This window comes from Lithobates pipiens, unplaced genomic scaffold, assembly GCF_037356315.1.
Source record: "Lithobates pipiens isolate NorthernLeopardFrog02 unplaced genomic scaffold, aLitPip1_a1.2 Scaffold_10, whole genome shotgun sequence".
Lineage (NCBI taxonomy): Eukaryota > Metazoa > Chordata > Amphibia > Anura > Ranidae > Lithobates > Lithobates pipiens.
In genome coordinates, this window is record NW_027507686.1 from 2,578,157 (window position 1) to 2,600,071 (window position 21,915).

The 21,915-nt window shown below is 42.3% G+C and overlaps 1 protein-coding gene across 2 annotated transcripts in view; it reads right to left on the minus strand.

Moving 5' to 3' along the window:
• The window catches only part of CPNE7 (copine 7), a 182,749-nt gene extending 161,040 nt beyond the window's left edge, over nucleotides 1-21,709 (minus strand). For both annotated transcript variants that reach the window (XM_077451008.1, XM_077451007.1), the window contains exon 1: nucleotides 21,599-21,709. The gene's annotated coding sequence lies outside the window, so the exon portion shown is untranslated. The remainder of the gene's footprint in view (nucleotides 1-21,598) is intronic.
• Between the last annotated feature and the right edge of the window lie 206 nt (nucleotides 21,710-21,915).

Below are 21,915 nucleotides of genomic sequence, written 5' to 3' on the forward strand. Positions count from 1 at the left end.
ACAGTCAGTGTAGAATATATAATACAGTGCAGTCAGTGTATAATATTTAATACAGTGCAGTCAGTGTAGTATATATAATACAGTGCAGTCAGTGTATAATATTTAATACAGTGCAGTCAGTGTAGTGTATATACTACAGTGTAGAATATATAATACAGTGCAGTCAGTGTAGTATATATAATACAGTGCAGTCAGTGTAGAATATATAATACAGTGCAGTCAGTGTCGTGTATATAATACAGTGCAGTCAGTGTAGAATATATAATACAGTGCAGTCAGTGTCGTGTATATAATACAGTGCAGTCAGTGTAGTATATATAATACAGTGCAGTCCGTGTCGTGTATATAATACAGTGCAGTCAGTGTAGAATATATAATACAGTGCAGTCAGTGTCGTGTATATAATACAGTGCAGTCAGTGTAGTATATATAATACAGTGCAGTCAGTGTAGAATATATAATACAGTCCAGTCAGTGTAGAATATATAATACAGTGCAGTCAGTGTAGTGTATATAATACAGTGCAGTCAGTGTAGAATATATAATACAGTCCAGTCAGTGTAGAATATATAATACAGTGCAGTCAGTGTAGTGTATATAATACAGTGCAGGCCGTGTAGAATATATAATACAGTGCAGTCAGTGTAGTGTATATAGTGCAGTGCAGAGTATATAGTGCAGTGCAGAATATATAATACAGTGTATTGAAGTGGTTAAGGGGAACCCTATGACAAAATTAAGAAAAAAAACAGCATGGAGTCCCCCAAAATCCATACCAGGCCCTTTGGGTCTGGTATAGATTTTAAGGTGAACGCCACGCCAATTTTTTTTAAAAAAAATGGTGTGAGGTCCTCCCCAAAATCCATAACATACCCTTATTCGAAACATGCAGCCCGGCAGGCCAGGAAAGGGGGGGACAAGTGAGCAACGATTTGTCAAAAACTGTCTCTTGTGGTTTTTTACTTTTTTGACCCTTTTTTGGTGAATGGGTAAGGCTACGATGTACCCGATATCCATTCACATGGGGGGGGGGCTGGATCTGGGGGCCCTCTTGTTAAAGGGGGCTTCCAGATTCCAATAAGCTCTCCTTTTGCAGGTCAATGGACACAGCTGTCAGCTACAACTTGCACCTGTTGCAAGATACAGCTGACCTGTAGATAAGAGGATTTAGCAGCTCACTGGACTAAACCTGAATCTGTCTGTTCAGAGGAAAAGTCCCCACCCTGTGATATGAGATATTTATGACGATTTCATTGTGTGATCAGGAATCCCCCCGAATATTCTCTCCTTGATAGAAAAGCTTTGCAGTGATGTTCAGGAGAATCCCACCTCGCCGAATCCACCTTGTGCGTCTAATTATATATTGTGCCTATAAATATCTGCGATGAGACAAGAAAAAAAAAAAAGACAAATCTGTTATCTGCTTTATCGTCACAAGGTGAGAACTGCGCGCAATTGCGGGAGAACGGCGGCAGCCCTGCGTACCCCACAGTGCCCCGAGCTTCTCGAGAACCACAAGTCTCAACATGCATCGCAGGAAAGAAAATAACAAAGTCAGCCCCTTGTTCTGTTCTGAGCTGTTAATTTATTGGATTTATTTTTAGGTATTTTTATAGTGCCATCATTTTATACAGCGCTTTACATATTGTCCCTTCACATTGTCCCTGCCCACAAGGAGCTTACAATCTAAGGACCCTAACCCACATTCATAAATACACATACTAGACAGTAGAGCTGCACCATTCTGGCCAGAGTGGGAATCACTCATAGGCGTGCGCACAGGGTGTGCCAGGTGGGCCTGGGCACACCCTAATCACCCCGTGTGCACAGATTGCTCCTGTTTGGATCTCTGATATTTAACCAAAGGCTTCTAAAAAAAATTGTAAATAAAAAAATACTAAAAAAATAAAGTTGTAAAAAATAAAATAATACAAATAAATAAAATCGAGTGACACTGTGCACTGCCCTACTGACACTAATCTCTGCCACACTGACACCGTCCACTGCTGTACTGACACCGTCCACTGCTCTACTGACACCGTCCACTGCTCTACTGACACCATCTACTACTCTACTGACACCATCCACTGCTCTACTGACACCATCCACTGCTCTACTGACACCATCCACTGCTCTACTGACACAATCCACTGCCCTACTGACACATCCTCTGCCCTACTGACACCGTCCACTGCTCTACTGACACCGTCCACTGCTGTACTGACACTAATCTCTGCCATACTGACACCATCCACTGCTCTACTGACACCATCCTCTGCTCTACTGACACCGTCCACTGCTCTACTGACACCATCCACTGCTCTACTGACACCATCCACTGCCCTACTATCAACGTCCTCTGCCCTACTGACACCGTCCACTGCTCTACTGACACCATCCTCTGCTCTACTGACACCGTCCACTGCCCTACTAACACCATCCACTGCTCTACTGACACCATCCACTGCTCTACTGACACCATCCACTGCCCTACTATCAACGTCCTCTGCCCTACTGACACCATCCACTGCTCTACTGACACCATCCACTGCTCTACTGACACCGTCCACTGCCCTACTGACACCATCCACTGCCCTACTGACACAGTCCACTGCTCTACTGACACCGTCCACTGCTCTACTGACACATCCTCTGCCCTACTGACACCGTCCACTGCCCTACTGACACTGCCCACTGCCCTACTGACACAGTCCACTGCTCTACTGACACCGTCCACTGCTCTACTGACACCATCCACTGCCCCACTGACACCGTTCTCTTCCCTACTGACACTGTCCACTGCTCTACTGACACCGTCCACTGCCCTACTGACACAGTCCACTGCTCTACTGACACTGTCCACTGCCCTACTGACACCGCCCACTGCCCTACTGACACCTTCCACTGCCCTACTGACACAATCCACTGCTCTACTGACACTGTCCACTGCCCCATTGACACTGTCCACTGCCCTACTGACACTGTCCACTGCCCTACTGACAACATCCACTGCCCTACTGACACAGTCCACTGCTCTACTGACACTGTCCTCTGCCCTACTGACACCGTCCACTGCCCTACTGACACCGTCCACTGCCCTACTGACACCATCCACTGCTCTACTGACACCATCCACCGTCTCTGCTAAAAAGAAAAATATACAGTATATATATATAATGTTTAGGGGCTCTAAGTGATTTTCTAGCAAAAAATAATGATTTTAACTTGAAACCAACAAGTGTTAGAAAAAGGTTTAGTCTTTAAAGTGGTTAAACTGACCTCATTTACAGGCGGAAGTTCATTCCTTTGATCTAAAGAACAAAACGTTACAATGTTTAAAGTTTGCACATCGGCTGAAGAATATTGTGAAATGCATGTACTTGCAGTGTAGGAGGAAACCCGGAGTATCCGGGGGAAACCCACGCAGGCACAGGGAGAGCGTGCAAACTCCAGGCAGGTAGTGTCCTGGCCTAAGAACCCCAGTGCTGCAAGGTGATAATCACCCTGATGCATACATAAGAGAAATATAGTGTATATTAACTACTTGTGTGACCACAATGTACTGCAGATGGACGGTCTGCACAGGCAAAGCAGCATACACATACGTCGCTGCCTGCTTCTGGGTTTAAGGCGCGCGCATGCCCCATGTTGACAATCACCTCACCTAGGTAAGAATGGTTTAAAAACAAAAAAAAACATTCTCTTTTAATCTGTTATAGAAAATATAGGGAACATTCGTCCAGCTTGTGTGCATGCGCGTGACGTTCATCCAAACGAAACCAAATGTTTAGTTAGTGCCCCCACAGCAAGCAGCTTGCTATGGGGGCACCAGAGCCGAGTCACAGCTTCCTGTGTCCATTCAGAAACGGAGCTGCGACCCAGCCCCCCGCCTCCTCTCTCCCCTGATTGGCTAGCTGACTTTGATTGACAGCAGCGGGAGCCAATTGCACCGCTGCTGTGTCTCAGCCAAGTCCTGGACGGCCGGGGGACTGGTGGACATCGCTGGACAGAGAAGGGGCTCAGGTAAGTATTAGAGGGGGGGGGGCGGGGGCAGCTGCTGAAGGCTTTTTATCTTAATGCATAGAATGAACCTTCTGCCTTTACAACCCCTTTAAACGTAAAAAAAAAAAAGACCTTCTGGCGGATTTTGCGCAATGATTCAGAAATGCCGGTAGATCGAATCAGCGGTGAGTCACCTCTGACAACGCACATTAAAAAGCAGCTTCTATGCACTCCGGCGGTCCCCATTGTCATCGGCACACATGTACTCCCAGCTCAGCGCTTCTATCACAAAAAACGTGTCTATAACATGCACAATGGCCAACATTGTCTGTTTTGATAAATTTTTATTGGAATTTTAGAGCAAAATCAAGATATGAATGAAAATCCAGACCAATAAGTATAATGGGGGGGGGAGGGGGGATAATCCACCACAGCAGATCAATAGGACAAAATCCATATATTCATACAATCAGCGCTGCAAAACCCTACCGATATCAAATTATTTATAAAAAAAACATCAATTAAAATCTTCTGTGTTGCAAGCTGCAACACTTTCACCCCAAGTATTTAATAATTGTTTTATATAGTGCAGTCATGGGCGTAGCATCAGGGGGTCTCAGGGGTTGCAATTGTGACCCTGCCCCTGGCTCCAGGGGGCCCACAGCTCTGTTCTCTGCTATCGTATTACATTTGATTTACTCGAAAAAATCCCAGAGCTGGAGTCCAGCTACAATCCGCCTTGTGTCCCCCCAGTACCCCAGCCAGGTTCTATAATCCAGTAATCAGCTTCCAGTCCACACCCTTCCTCTGCTCTCATTGACTGGGGACATGTCATTACTAGGATGGGGGGAGGGAGCGAGGTCATGTCATTACTAGCATGGGGGGGCGAGGTCATGTCATTACCAGGATGGGGGGGAGGAGGCGAGGTCATGTCATTACTAGGATGGGGGGGCGAGGACATGTCATTATTAGGATGGGGGGGAGGGAGCGAGGTCATGTCATTACTAGGATGGGGGGGCAAGGTCATGTCATTACCAGGATGGGGGGGAGGCGAGGTCGTGTCATTACTAGGATGGGGGGGGCGAGGTCATGTCATTACCAAGATGGGAGGGGAGGGGAGGTCATGTCATTACTAGGATGGGGGGCAAGGTCATGTCATTACTAGGATGGGGGGGCGAGGACATGTCATTATTAGGATGGGGGGAGCGAGGTCATGTCATTACTAGGATGGGGGGGCGAGGTCATGTCATTACCAGGATGGAGGGGGAGAAGGTGAGGTCATGTCATTACTAGGATGGTGGGGGGCGAGGTCATGTCATTACAAAGATGGGGGGGAGGATGGGGGGGAGGAGGGGAGGTCATGTCATTACTAGGATGGGGGGGCGAGGTCATGTCATTACTAGGATGGGGGGGCGAGGTCATATCATTACTAGGATGGTGGGGGGGCGAGGTCATGTCATTACCAAGATGGGGGGGAGAAGGGGAGGTCATGTCATTACTAGGATGGGGGGGAGGCGAGGTCATGTCATTACTGGGATGGGGGGGCTAGGACATGTCATTACTAGGATGGGGGGGCGAGGTCATCTCATTACTAGCATGGGGGGGGTCATGTCATAACTAGGATGGGGGGAGGAGGTGAGGTCATGTCATTACTAGGATGGGGGGAGGCGAGGTCATGTCCCCGGGCTTAGTAATCAGCCATTATTCCCGACTCTTCCTCCTCTCAAACATTCCGCCACATATTATATGGGACAAAAAAAGCAACACCATAGTGCTCTCCGTATAAAAACTCATTTATTGTCCCCCCACAATTAAAAAACGCTTACAGGAACTTAAACATTCGTGCTCTTGGTGTACACTCGTGAGCCAGCTCGCCACTACGAACCCGATAGTGGCAGTGGCGTGACGTCACAGGCTCAGCTCCTCCCTCCTAGATGCATTTCTCCCTTCCTGAAGAAGCCCAGTAGGAGGGCGCAACGTGTCTAGGAGGGAGGAGCTAAGCCTGTGACGCCACGCCACTGTCACGATTGGGTTCTGTCAGGGCCGGGCTCAGTCCTTCCTTCTCAGAGCTGGCCGCTCAGCTGTCGGCTATTTGCCAGCTCCTATCTCCCCATAGTTACTCAGCTGTTGATGATATCCTGCTCATCGGTCCTGCCTACTTAAGCCGTCCAGTCCAGAGAGTCTCTACATTCGCCTTGGTCAACATTACAGAGACCTTCTCCTGCATTCCTGTTTAAAGACTTGCTTTGCTGACATCCCTTCTGGCTCCAGATCCTGCTCGCTGTTGCACTACATTGATCCCTAACTTCTGGCTTGGCTGACTATCCGTTCCGGTTACTGAACTTTGGCTACGTTTTACTACGTTTGTTCTTTTTACTTTTATTATTATTATTATTATTATTAACAAGTGTGATTTATCTGTACTTCTGTCTCGGTCTGATTTCATGGTTTCTGACAAGTTTGTTGCGGTGTGCTGGCTGACGAGTGTATAACAAGAGCATGATTGCTTAAGTTCCTGTACGCGTTTTTTAATTGTGGGGGGGACAATAAATTTGTTTTTATACGGAGAGCACTATGGTGTTGCTTTTTTTGCACCATATAATATGTGGTGGAATTGGTGAGAGCACTGGGTGCTGGACTGTGTGACACATACGTTTGTGTTTTTTATGGGCTTTATGTCAATTATTTTTTGGGAGTGTTGCGCTGCACTATATAAAACAATAATTCTATACAGGTCTGCAGGAATAGAGCTTCAACGTTCCCCATCAATTCAACATGTAGAACTAGGCAAGAAAGAGAGAAAAGGGAAGAAGGGGAAAGAATAGAAAAGAGCCTAGAAGTAGGAAATGAATAAAGGGAAAGAAATAAAAGTAAATCAAAGAGAAAGGTTGCTTCGCTCGGCTTGATAACCTTCCAAATCAGATAGGTGATTGTAAGTGTAGCACTACCCCCCCCCCCCCCCCCCGCAGGGGCTGCCGGTGGCTGGTTTCCCCCACTCCTGCACAGCCAGGCAACAAGCATTTTCCACACTTTCTCCAGACACAAGAACAATCTTTCAGCTTGGTATTTGTTGTTTTATTATGGATAATAACTTGGATGGGGAATAGGAATTCTGGGATGCCCAGCAGCAGGGACAACTTCCTCCCATACGTACAAGCCCAGATAGCAAGGATACCTGTTGAATTGTTTTAATCCTAGCACGAGTTTATATAGTTTGAATATATTTTGTTTACAGTGTTGAATTGAGAGTCTGGTAACTTGCTGCATGTTTTTGCACTGGTTAGTCGCACACTTGCAGAGCACTTGAAGCACGAACTTCTAGTTGACACTTTTCCATTTTGTAGCAAATTTGCGCGGTCAAGTCTCTAGCAAGAGCAAAGTTGCAGCGGTGAGGCCACAGCAAGAGCTCTGCAATTCCGCAGCATGAAAATTCAGCCACAGTGACCCCTTGTGGTGGGATGACTAATGCACAACATAACTGAAACCAGAACTTGCAGAATGTTTGCAAACAAAGTCATGCAATGCGGACTTGTGAAGCCGGGCAAGTCTAGCAATAGCTTAGCAAGTCATTTTCAAACTTGCAGCACAATTGCTTGCAATCTGTGAGGTCCTGAACTGTCCTCCTTCCTGAACACTGACAGTCTTTTTAAAAACGAAAATGCAAAAGCCCCATTAAGGACTAGGATCTCTCAGTCCCTTAGAAAGTAGTACTTTGTGTAGTAAGCAACATCCAGCAGTATCTCCCACTCCTCTGTAGACACGGATCCCAGTTCTGCTGCCTGCAGGTCTACCAGGCCACCTGGCTGCTTCTTCACCAGCCCTGCTGGGCGTTCCGAAGATCTCCCAGGGCAAAGGGCAGGAAGGGTTAAGCACAACGCTGTCCTCCAGAAAGGCCGGCTACATGTGGCAGTCTATCCCCCTTGTGAATCAATGGGTGTGCTGATGTACTCACACTGTCCTCCTTGCACCTTGCTGTCCTTAGGCAAGATTCCTTTCAACTCCACTGCTGTCAGGATCCTCCCAAGCCAGTCTGAGTCAGAGCCCCCCCCCCCCCCCCACACCAAGGCCCCCCTCCAAGGCCGCTGACAGTCTCCTCAGCACTCCATCTTCAACCCCCTGCCAGCAAGACTCATCCATATTTAAGGGCTGGCTCAGCCACCATGCCAGGCACACTGCCTGGGGATTGGCCAAGCTCCCATAAAGTATGCAGATCAACCCTCATAGCCTCTGCCCTCTAACTTCTAGAAGTTTCTCCAAACTTACGGAACCAGGGGGAGGCACCAGAGACCTGCCTCTGTGAGTCATCCAGCCTGACCTGCGATAAACCCTGACCCAGATTCCAGACTCACACGTGCCATGAGTCATGCAATAAATGTACCTGTACTAATCTACTAGGACACTAGAGGGTGCTACATAAGTATCTGATTCCAGATTTTCTCAAATCTAGTGTATCTATCATAAAGGACACAAAGAATACTAGCAAGCTTTTGGTGGATCAAATCTTGATCCAAGATAGCTTGTGTTTATTCATTAATATTTATTTATTATAACAAAACAGATTTATTTTTGTGATTATTTGTAAAATCCACAATGTGGCCCTCGTGCACAAAAGTTTGGAGATTTCTGCTCTAAAATATCGGTTGTTTTAAAAAGCCAATATGAAATAATAGTAGTAGTGGGGGGGAAAAACACTTGTGGTATAACTAATCATTTTTGTGATATAAAGCTCTTGGCGCTGTTGCCTCCTGGCTCTTTAAGGGGTTTCAGATGCCGGGCGGTGGGGTGGGGCCCATTTGACCGCTGCGATTGGCTGTCACAGCGGTCTCATGATCGAAAGCTCCCAATCGCTACTTGCTACTAGCTTTCCGTTAGCCGCCGGTAACTGTGCTTGGAGCGGTAAACCCCCCTCGTTCCCGGCACAGCTGTATTTTACATCCTGGCAAGCAAATGTGCAGCCGCACAGCGCCAAGACCCACCTGCCCAGGGGCTGCATATTTGTGTAGTTTCTGCACCCTGAAGTTGATTCATTGCCCGCATACCAGGGCGTATCAGGGGTGTGTCTTTTGCCTATAAACATCAAACTATGGTGCGCCCCTTCTTTCCAATGTCAAAAATTTGGGGAACTGCGAGTCATATGCAGATACAGTTCTCTGATTTGTCCTTCGGGGTCACATGTCCTGCTTCCTGGTGATGGTAGGAGATGTGCCGGGCACTGCCGTACTCTCACTGGCTAACACAGCTGTCAATCAGAGGGCAGAGCGCGTAGTAGACGTACCATGACTAGCTTGAGATATTTTACAGAGAAGAATGGGCAGAAATGTCCCTCTCTAGATGGGCAAAGCTGGTAGAGACACCCCCAAAAAGACTTGTAGAGAAAGGGGGTTCTACAAAGTATTGACTCCGGGGGGCGCCATACAAATGCCCCTCCCACATCCCCATTCATATCTACTACATATATCTCACTCAGCTCCATTCATATCTACTACACATATCTCACTAAATTCCATTCATATCTACTAAACGTTTCTCACTCATCCCCATTCATATCTACTACACATATCTCACTCATCTCCAATCATATCTACTACACATATCTCACTCATCTCCATTAATATCTACTACACATATCTAACTCCTCTCCATTCATATCTACTACATATTTCTCACTCATCCCCATTCATATCTACTACACATATCTCACTCAGCTCCATTCATATCTACTACACATATCTCACTAAATTCCATTCATATCTACTAAACGTTTCTCACTCATCCCCATTCATATCTACTACACATATCTCACTCATCTCCAATCATATCTACTACACATATCTCACTCATCTCCATTAATATCTACTACACATATCTAACTCCTCTCCATTCATATCTACTACATATTTCTCACTCATCCCCATTCATATCTACTACACATATCTCACTCATCCCCATTCATATCTACTACACATATCTCACACATCCCTATTCAAATCTACTACACATATCTCACTCATCTCCATTTATATCTACTACACATATCTCACTAATCTCCATTCATATCTTCTACACATATCTCACTCATCTCCATTCATATCTACTAAACATATCTCACTCACCCCCATTCATATCTACTACACATATCTCTCTCATCCCCATTCATATCTACTACCCATATCTCACTCATCCCCATTCATATCTACTACACATATCTCACTCATCTCCATTCATATCTACTACACATATCTCACTCATCCCTATTCATATCTACTACACATATCACACTCATCTCCATTCAAATCTACTACATATATCTCACTCATCCCCATTCATATCTACTACACATATCTCACTAATCTCCATTCATATCTTCTACACATATCTCACTCACCCCCATTCATATCTACTACACATATCACACTCATCTCCATTCAAATCTACTACATATATCTCACTCATCCCCATTCATATCTACTACACATATCTCACTCATCTCCTTTCATATCTACTACACATATCTCACTCACCCCCATTCATATCTACTACACATATCACACTCATCTCCATTCAAATCTACTACATATATCTCACTCATCCCCATTCATATCTACTACACATATCTCACTAATCTCCATTCATATCTTCTACACATATCTCACTCATCTCCATTCATATCTACTAAACATATCTCACTCATCCCCATTCATATCTACTACACATATCTCTCTCATCCCCATTCATATCTACTACACATATCTCACTCATCTCCATTCATATCTACTACACATATCTCACTCATCTCCATTCATATCTACTACACATATCTCACACATCCCCATTCATATCTACTACACATATCTCACACATCCCCATTCAAATCTACTACATATATCTCACTCATCTCCATTTATATCTACTACACATATCTCACTAATCTCCATTCATATCTTCTACACATATCTCACTCATTTCCATTCATATCTACTACACATATCTAACTCCTCTCCATTCATATCTACTACATTTTTCTCACTCATCTCCATTCATATCTACTACACATATCTCACTCATCCCCATTCATATCTACTACACATATCTCACTCACCCCCATTCATATCTACTACACATATCTCACTCATCTCCATTCATATCTACTACACATATCTCACACATCCCCATTCATATCTAATACCCATATCTCACTCATCCCCATTCATATCTACTACACATATCTCACTCATCCCCATTCATATCTACTACACATATCTCACTCACCCCCATTCATATCTACTACACATATCTCACTCATCTCCATTCATATCTACTACACATATCTCACTCATCCCCATTCATATCTACTACACATATCTCACTCATCCCCATTCATATCTACTACACATATCTCACTCATCCCCATTTATATCTACTACACATATGTCACATCTACACTCATATCTCCTATACATAATCTCCATCCATGCCCCCTGTATATACAATATCCACCCCTATAACTTCTGTACATTGCTAGGATCTCCATTCATGTCCCCTACACATACAATGTCCAAGCTCACATCTCCTTTGAATAATCAAGTCTTCCTTTCATGTCTCTGACACAAACAGTAGCAACGCTCACATCTTCTGCACATAGTCACGATCTCCATTGATGCCCCTTACACATGCAATATCCAAGCTGTACATAAACTAGAACTCCTTTCATGTCTCTGACACAGACAGTAGCGATGTTCATATCTACTACATATATCTCACTCATCTCCATTCATATCTACTACGCATATCTCACACATCCCCATTCATATCTACTACACATATCTCACACATCCCCATTCACATCTACTACACATATCTCACTCATCTCCATTCATATCTACTACACATATCTCACTCATCCCCATTCACATCTACTACACATATCTCACTCATCCCCATTCACATCTACTACACATATCTCACTCATCTCCATTCATATCTACTACACATATCTCACTCATCCCCATTCACATCTACTACACATATCTCACTCATCTCCATTCATATCTACTACACATATCTCACTCATCCCCATTCACATCTACTACACATATCTCACTCATCCCCATTCATATCTACTACAAATATCTCGCTCATCCCCATTCATATCTACTACACATATCTCACTCATCTCCATTCATATCTACTACACGTATCTCACTCATCCCCATTCATATCTACTACACATATCTCACTAATCCCCATTTATATCTACTACACATATCTCACTCATCTCCATTCATATCTACTACGCATATCTCACACATCCCCATTCATATCTACTACACATATCTCACACATCCCCATTCATATCTACTACATATATCTCACTCATCTCCATTCATATCTACTACACATATCACAATCATCTCCATTCATATCTACTACACATATCTCACTCATCTCCATTCATATCTACTACACATATCTAACTCCTCTCCATTCATATCTACTATATATTTCTCACTCATCTCCATTCATATCTACTATACATTTCTCACTCATCCCCATTCATATCTACTACACATATCTCACTCATCCCCATTCATATCTACTACATGTATCTCACTCAACCCCATTCATATCTACTACACATATCTCACTCATCTCCATTCATATCTACTATGCATATGTCACACATCCCCATTCATATCTACTACATATATCACACTCATCTCCATTCATATCTACTACACATATCTCACTCATCCCCATTCATATCTACTACATATATCACACTCATCTCCATTCATATCTACTACACATATCTTACTCATCCCCATTCATATTTACTACACATATCTTACTCATCCCCATTCATATCTACTACACATATCTCACTCATCCCCATTCATATCTACTACACATATCTCACTCATCCCCATTCATATCTACTACACATATCTCACTTATCCCCATTCATATCTACTACACATATCTTACTCATCCCCATTCATATCTACTACACATATCTCACTCATCCCCATTCATATCTACTACACATATCTCACTCATCCCCATTCATATCTACTACACATATCTCACTTATCCCCATTCATATCTACTACACATATGTCACTCATCCCCATTCATATCTACTACACATATCTAACTTATCCCCATTCATATCTACTACACACATCTCACTCATCCCCATTCATATCTACTACATGTATCTCACTCAACCCCATTCATATCTACTACACATATCTCACTCATCCCCATTCATATCTACTACATGTATCTCACTCAACCCCATTCATATCTACTACACATATCTCACTCATCTCCATTCATATCTACTATGCATATGTCACACATCCCCATTCATATCTATTACATATATCACACTCATCTCCATTCATATCTACTACACATATCTCACTCATCCCCATTCATATCTACTACACATATCTTACTCATCCCCATTCATATCTACTACACATATCTTACTCATCCCCATTCATATCTACTACACATATCTCACTCATCCCCATTCATATCTACTACACATATCTCACTCATCTCCATTCATATCTACTACACATATCTCACTCATCCCCATTCATATATATAATACTACACATATCTTACTCATCCCTATTCATATTTACTACACATATCTTACTCATCCCCATTCATATCTACTACACATATCTCACTCATCCCCATTCATATCTACTACACATATCTCACTCATCCCCATTCATATCTACTACACATATCTCACTTATCCCCATTCATATCTACTACACATATGTCACTCATCCCCATTCATATCTACTACACATATCTCACTTATCCCCATTCATATCTACTACACATATCTTACTCATCCCCATTCATATCTACTACACATATCTCACTCATCCCCATTCATATCTACTACACATATCTCACTCATCCCCATTCATATCTACTACACATATGTCACTCATCCCCATTCATATCTACTACACATATCTCACTTATCCCCATTCATATCTACTACACATATCTCACTCATCCCCATTCATATCTACTACACATATCTCACTCATCCCCATTCATATCTACTACACATATCTCACTTATCCCCATTCATATCTACTACACATATCTCACTCATCCCCATTCATATCTACTACACATATCTCACTTATCCCCATTCATATCTACTACACATATCTCACTCATCCCCATTCATATCTACTACATGTATCTCACTCAACCCCATTCATATCTACTACACATATCTCACTCATCCCCATTCATATCTACTACATGTATCTCACTCAACCCCATTCATATCTACTACACATATCTCACTCATCTCCATTCATATCTACTATGCATATGTCACACATCCCCATTCATATCTATTACATATATCACACTCATCTCCATTCATATCTACTACACATATCTCACTCATCCCCATTCATATCTACTACACATATCTTACTCATCCCCATTCATATCTACTACACATATCTTACTCATCCCCATTCATATCTACTACACATATCTCACTCATCCCCATTCATATCTACTACACATATCTCACTCATCCCCATTCATATCTACTACACATATCTCACACATCCCCATTCATATCTACTACACATATCTCACTTATCCCCATTCATATCTACTACACATATGTCACTCATCCCCATTCATATCTACTACACATATCTCACTTATCCCCATTCATATCTACTGCACATATCTTACTCATCCCCATTCATATCTACTACACATATCTCACTCATCCCCATTCATATCTACTACACATATCTCACTCATCCCCATTCATATCTACTACACATATCTCACTTATCCCCATTCATATCTACTACACATATCTCTCTCATCCCCATTCATATCTACTACACATATCTCACTCATCCCTATTCATATCTACTACACATATCTCTCTCATCTCCATTCATATCTACTACACATATCTCACTCATCCCCATTCATATCTATTACACATATCTCTCTCATCCCCATTCATATCTACTACACATATCTCACTCATCCCTATTCATATCTACTACACATATCTCTCTCATCTCCATTCATATCTACTACACATATCTCACTCATCCCCATTCATATCTACTACACATATCTCACTCATCCCCATTCATATCTACTACACATATCTCACTTATCCCCATTCATATCTACTACACATATCTAACTCATCCCCATTCATATCTACTACACATATCTTACTCACCCCCATTCATATCTACTACACATATCTCACTTATCCCCATTCATATCTACTACACATATCTCACTCACCCCCATTCATATCTACTACACATATCTCTCTCATCCCCATTCATATCTACTACACATATCTCACTCATCCCTATTCATATCTACTACACATATCTCTCTCATCTCCATTCATATCTACTACACATATCTCACTCATCCCCATTCATATCTATTACACATATCTCTCTCATCCCCATTCATATCTACTACACATATCTAACTCATCCCCATTCATATCTACTACACATATCTCACTCACCCCCATTCATATCTACTACACATATCTCACTCACCCCCATTCATATCTACTACACATATCTCACTCATCCCCATTCATATCTACTACACATATCTCACTTATCCCCATTCATATCTACTACACACATCTCACTCATCCCCATTCATATCTACTACATGTATCTCACTCAACCCCATTCATATCTACTACACATATCTCACTCATCCCCATTCATATCTACTACATGTATCTCACTCAACCCCATTCATATCTACTACACATATCTCACTCATCTCCATTCATATCTACTATGCATATGTCACACATCCCCATTCATATCTATTACATATATCACACTCATCTCCATTCATATCTACTACACATATCTCACTCATCCCCATTCATATCTACTACACATATCTTACTCATCCCCATTCATATCTACTACACATATCTTACTCATCCCCATTCATATCTACTACACATATCTCACTCATCCCCATTCATATCTACTACACATATCTCACTCATCTCCATTCATATCTACTACACATATCTCACTCATCCCCATTCATATATATAATACTACACATATCTTACTCATCCCTATTCATATTTACTACACATATCTTACTCATCCCCATTCATATCTACTACACATATCTCACTCATCCCCATTCATATCTACTACACATATCTCACTCATCCCCATTCATATCTACTACACATATCTCACTTATCCCCATTCATATCTACTACACATATGTCACTCATCCCCATTCATATCTACTACACATATCTCACTTATCCCCATTCATATCTACTACACATATCTTACTCATCCCCATTCATATCTACTACACATATCTCACTCATCCCTATTCATATCTACTACACATATCTCTCTCATCTCCATTCATATCTACTACACATATCTCACTCATCCCCATTCATATCTACTACACATATCTCACTCATCCCCATTCATATTTACTACACATATCTCACTTATCCCCATTCATATCTACTACACATATCTAACTCATCCCCATTCATATCTACTACACATATCTAACTCATCCCCATTCATATCTACTACACATATCTCTCTCATCCCTATTCATATCTACTACACATATCTCTCTCATCCCCATTCATATCTACTACACATATCTCTCTCATCCCCATTCATATCTACTACACATATCTCTCTCATCCCCATTCATATCTACTACACATATCTCACTCATCCCCATTCATATCTACTATACATATCTCACATCTACACTCATATCTACTGTACATAATCTCCATCCATGCCCCCTGTATATACAATATCCACCCCTATAACTTCTGTACATTACTGGGATCTCCATTCATGTCCCCTACACATACAATGTCCAAGCTTGCATCTCCTTTGAATAATCAAGACTTCCTTTCATGTCTCTGACACAAACAGTAGCGACGTTCACGTCTTCTGCACATAGTCACGATCTCCATTGATGCCCCTTACACACGCAATATCCAAGCTGTACATAAACTAGAACTCCTTTCATGTCTCTGACACAGACAGTAGCGACGTTCACATCTCCTGCTGTCACTTTGTGTTCCATAACACATGAATTGCTCAGCCACTTAGTAGTATGCAATTATCTCCTCGCTGACAAACACATCATTTTGTATCATAATCATGAAAAATCATTAATTTTGAATGTTATCCCCCAATAAAGAATAGAGGCAGACTAATGTCAGCAAGTGAATAAAGATTTCAGGTGTAGCAGAGTCCCTCCCTAGGGTCCCATTAGAGCACCACCTGGGACCACCGGTGAGGCATTCCTGGGGGGGGGCGATCACAAGTGCTTCCAACAGAAGAATGGGGGGCAAACCTTTCCTTATCTCCATAGAAAGGGCAGCCGTGTGTGTACAGCTAAGCATCAACCGAGTCACATAGAAGATACACAGAGAACAAAAACCTCAACACCCTCCCTTCATAGGGAGACATCTGACCACCATTCCCACATGGCCCCCCCATGGTCACCCCGTGTATTCATATACATCCCCTTCTTTTATTATAACTGTTCCCCCTCTGCATTCACATCCTCTGCAATCTCCCCTCACACTCCTCTTTGCTTTTTTTTTTTTTTTTTTTTTTTACTGCTTTAAAAACTGTAGAAAAATAGAATTGGATTAAAAGTGGAACAATTGCCCACACCAACCAATCAGACGTCACCTTTAAATAATGCAAGGTATCTAATTGGTTGCTTTGGGTGTGCGCTCCAGTTTTTATAAATAGACATATATTTTTCCTGCCTGCCCTGTACCCCTGAGATACCCCGTTATTATTTTTATTATTTAAATACATTTATTATATCATTTTTAATATAAATATATTTCTGTCCCACATTGACAGGTAACAGATACATAAATCAGATTGAACCTTCTTCAGTGACCACTTTATGCCAGAAACATTGTTTTCTATTTCTTTACTGTACCGAGAGGTTGTTTCCTATTTCTGATTTCGTTTTATCTGACAATACTAAAGCAAAATAACGGTCCTTACAATTATCTAACCGATAGCAAAGAGACGTCACCTTTTATCAGAGTAGAAACATCAGAAGAGAAAAACGATTGCCAATTGGCTGCTGCGGGTGATGTATTTTGTACATTTTCCTGACGTTTTAATCTACATTTACAATATGATTATGTAATATATATGATATAAATAAAATATTATATGATATAAATATGTAATATTATGTACCCCAGTTCTATAATCAGCCTTTTCCCCTCCCCCCTCCCCCCTTTCCTCCCACTAATTGTGTAGCCCCCGCTTTGAAAGATTTGTATTTTAGCCTTGAAATCTGAGTTGATTTTTAGCCTCTATCATACCACGAAATACTCATTTTCTAGAAATTAGATTCACTTCTTATCACTTATTAACACACATCTTATTTTTTTTTTGGTAACTTCCTATTTATTACAAGGAATATCAAATATATATAAAATCATCTCATTTAATTCAGCGTGTCGTGACACTCAGCATTACGGAAACTCTTTCTGTCTTGCTTGGTTCATAACCGATCGGCTGTTAATCTTTCCGGATGTTAATATTAAATAACGGACGCCATGCAAACAATTTCTAATCCAATAGACAAATGATAATTAGATATAGACGGGTTCATTCAATAAGGCAGTGCCAAGAGTAATGATGATGTGCAAAGTCCTGGAAGGAGTGAGCTGATCCCGGAGCTGACATATAATAGGTTGCTAAGGGTTATTGCCTCTAGTATAGTAGACTAGATAGTATTTAAGGGTTATTGCCTCTTGCTATGGGTTATTGCCCCTTGCTATGGGTTATTGCCTCTTGCTATGGGTTATTGCCCCTTGCTATGGGTTATTGCCCCTTGCTATGGTTTATTGCCCCTTACTATGGGTTATTACCTCTTGCTATGGGTTCATTCCCCTTGCTATTAATTATTACCCCTTGCTATGGGTTTTTGCCTCTTGCTATGGGTTATTGCCCCTTGCTATGGGTTATTGACCCTTGCTATGGTTTATTGCCCCTTACTATGGGTTATTACCTCTTGCTATGGGTTAATGCCCCTTGCTATGAATTATTGCCCCTTGCTACGGGTTTTTGCCTCTTGCTATGGGTTATTGCCTCTTGGTATGGGTTATTGCCCCTTGCTATGGGTTATTGCCCCTTGCTATGGGTTATTGACTCTTGCTATGGGTTTTTGCCTCTTGCTATGGATTATTGCCCCTTGCTATGGATTATTGCCCCTTGCTATGGGTCATTGACTCTTGCTATGGGTTATTGAATCTTGCTGTGGGTTTTTGCCTATTGTGATGGGTTAATGCCCCTTGCTATAAACTATTGCTTCTTGGTATGGGTTATTGCCTCTTGCTATGGACTGTTGCCTCTTGCTATGGACTGTTGCCTCTTGCTATGGATTATTTCCCTTTGCTATAAACTATTGCTTCTTGTTATGAACTATTGACTCTTGTTATGGGTTTTTGCCTCTTGTTATGTCTTAGTGGCTCTTGCTATTTTATTATTGCCTCTTGCTATGGGTTATTGACCCTTGCTATGGTTTATTGCCCCTTACTATGGGTTATTACCTCTTGCTATGGGTTAATGCCCCTTGCTATGAATTATTGCCCCTTGCTACGGGTTTTTGCCTCTTGCTATGGGTTATTGCCTCTTGGTATGGGTTATTGCCCCTTGCTATGGGTTATTGCCCCTTGCTATGGGTTATTGCCCCTTGCTATGGGTTATTGACTCTTGCTATGGGTTTTTGCCTCTTGCTATGGATTATTGCCCCTTGCTATGGATTATTGCCCCTTGCTATGGGTCATTGACTCTTGCTATGAGTTATTGACTCTTGCTGTGGGTTTTTGCCTATTGTGATGGGTTAATTCCCCTTGCTATAAACTATTGCTTCTTGGTATGGGTTATTGCCTCTTGCTATGGACTGTTGCCTCTTGCTATGGATTATTTCCCTTTGCTATAAACTATTGCTTCTTGTTATGAACTATTGACTCTTGTTATGGGTTATTGCCTCTTGTTATGTCTTAGTGGCTCTTGCTATTTTATTATTGCCTCTTGCTATGGGTTATTGACCCTTGCTATGGTTTATTGCCCCTTACTATGGGTTATTACCTCTTGCTATGGGTTAATGCCCCTTGCTATGAATTATTGCCCCTTGCTACGGGTTTTTGCCTCTTGCTATGGGTTATTGCCTCTTGGTATGGGTTATTGCCCCTTGCTATGGGTTATTGCCCCTTGCTATGGGTTATTGCCCCTTGCTATGGGTTATTGACTCTTGCTATGGGTTTTTGCCTCTTGCTATGGATTATTGCCCCTTGCTATGGATTATTGCCCCTTGCTATGGGTCATTGACTCTTGCTATGAGTTATTGACTCTTGCTGTGGGTTTTTGCCTATTGTGATGGGTTAATTCCCCTTGCTATAAACTATTGCTTCTTGGTATGGGTTATTGCCTCTTGCTATGGACTGTTGCCTCTTGCTATGGATTATTTCCCTTTGCTATAAACTATTGCTTCTTGTTATGAACTATTGCCTCTTGTTATGGGTTATTGCCTCTTGTTATGTCTTAGTGGCTCTTGCTATTTTATTATTGCCTCTTGCTATGGCTTATTGCCTTTTGCTATGAACTATTACCTCTTGCTATGGGTTACTGCCCCTTGTTATGAGTTGTTTCTTGCTATAAATGATTGCCTCTTGCTATGGGTTACTGCCTTTTGCAATGAATGATTGCCTATTGCTATAGGTTATTGCCACATGTTATAAATTATTGCCTCTTGCTATGAGTTATTGTTTTTTGCTATAAATTATTGCCTCTTGCTATGAGTTATTGTTTTTTGCTATAAATTATTGCCTCTTGCTATGAATGATTGCCTATTGCTATGGGTTATTTGCTCTTGTTATAAATGTTTGCCCCTTTGCTATAGGTTATTGCCTCTTGCTATGGGTTATTTCCTTTTGTTATACATTTTTGCCTCTTGCTATGAATGATTGCCTATTGCTATGAGTTATTTCCTCTTATCAATTGCTGTGCTATGAATTATTTCCTCTTATCTTATCCATTGCTGTGAATAAGCCCCATAGGGTGGTGTAGCTGCTCCTGCACTGACATGATAAAGATGCAACAACTGATCTGTAAATTCTTCTTGGCGATGCTTTGCCAGTGTTGGCAGGTTTGCTCCCTCACCCTTCACCTTCATACAATTTTTTTTAATTTTTTTTTTGCAATACTTTGTAACCCACAAACCCCCCCCCCCCCCCCCCCTCCTTCCCACACACAAAATCCTAATTTATGCAAAATCACACACAGGCAGCCCCATCACTATTCTATAAAGTGGTTAAAAAAAATCTCCTATTTACCAAATCAATAGACTTGTAGGGTCTTGCAAGCTCGCCCACCCAAAACCCCTTCCCGCAGCCTCTCATCCCCCACAAAGAAGAGAAGAGTCAGGCGAAGGTGCCGCAGTCTCCGCACAAAGCCAAAAGTCTCACCTGCTGTGCCCGGTGGCACTCTCTTCCTCTCTTCTTCGCCCTGCGATGGTCACAGAGAGAGCTGATGTGTTCGGAGTAGCCTGTTCGCTGTACTGCTCTCTATTCACCCCCCCCCAGCATCTCACGCTGCCTGCGCTTCTCCCGACTCGCCCAAAGAGGGAGCCTGCGTTCGCCTTAACCCCTTCGCTGCCACCGCCAACCATCCTCTGCTCGCAGCCACAGCAGCTGGTGCCCCCCAAAATAATAAAAAAAAGGGGGGGGCACGTTCTTCCTGCTTGGTGCTCAGTGTGGTGCAATAAACAGGAGCACGTCCTCTC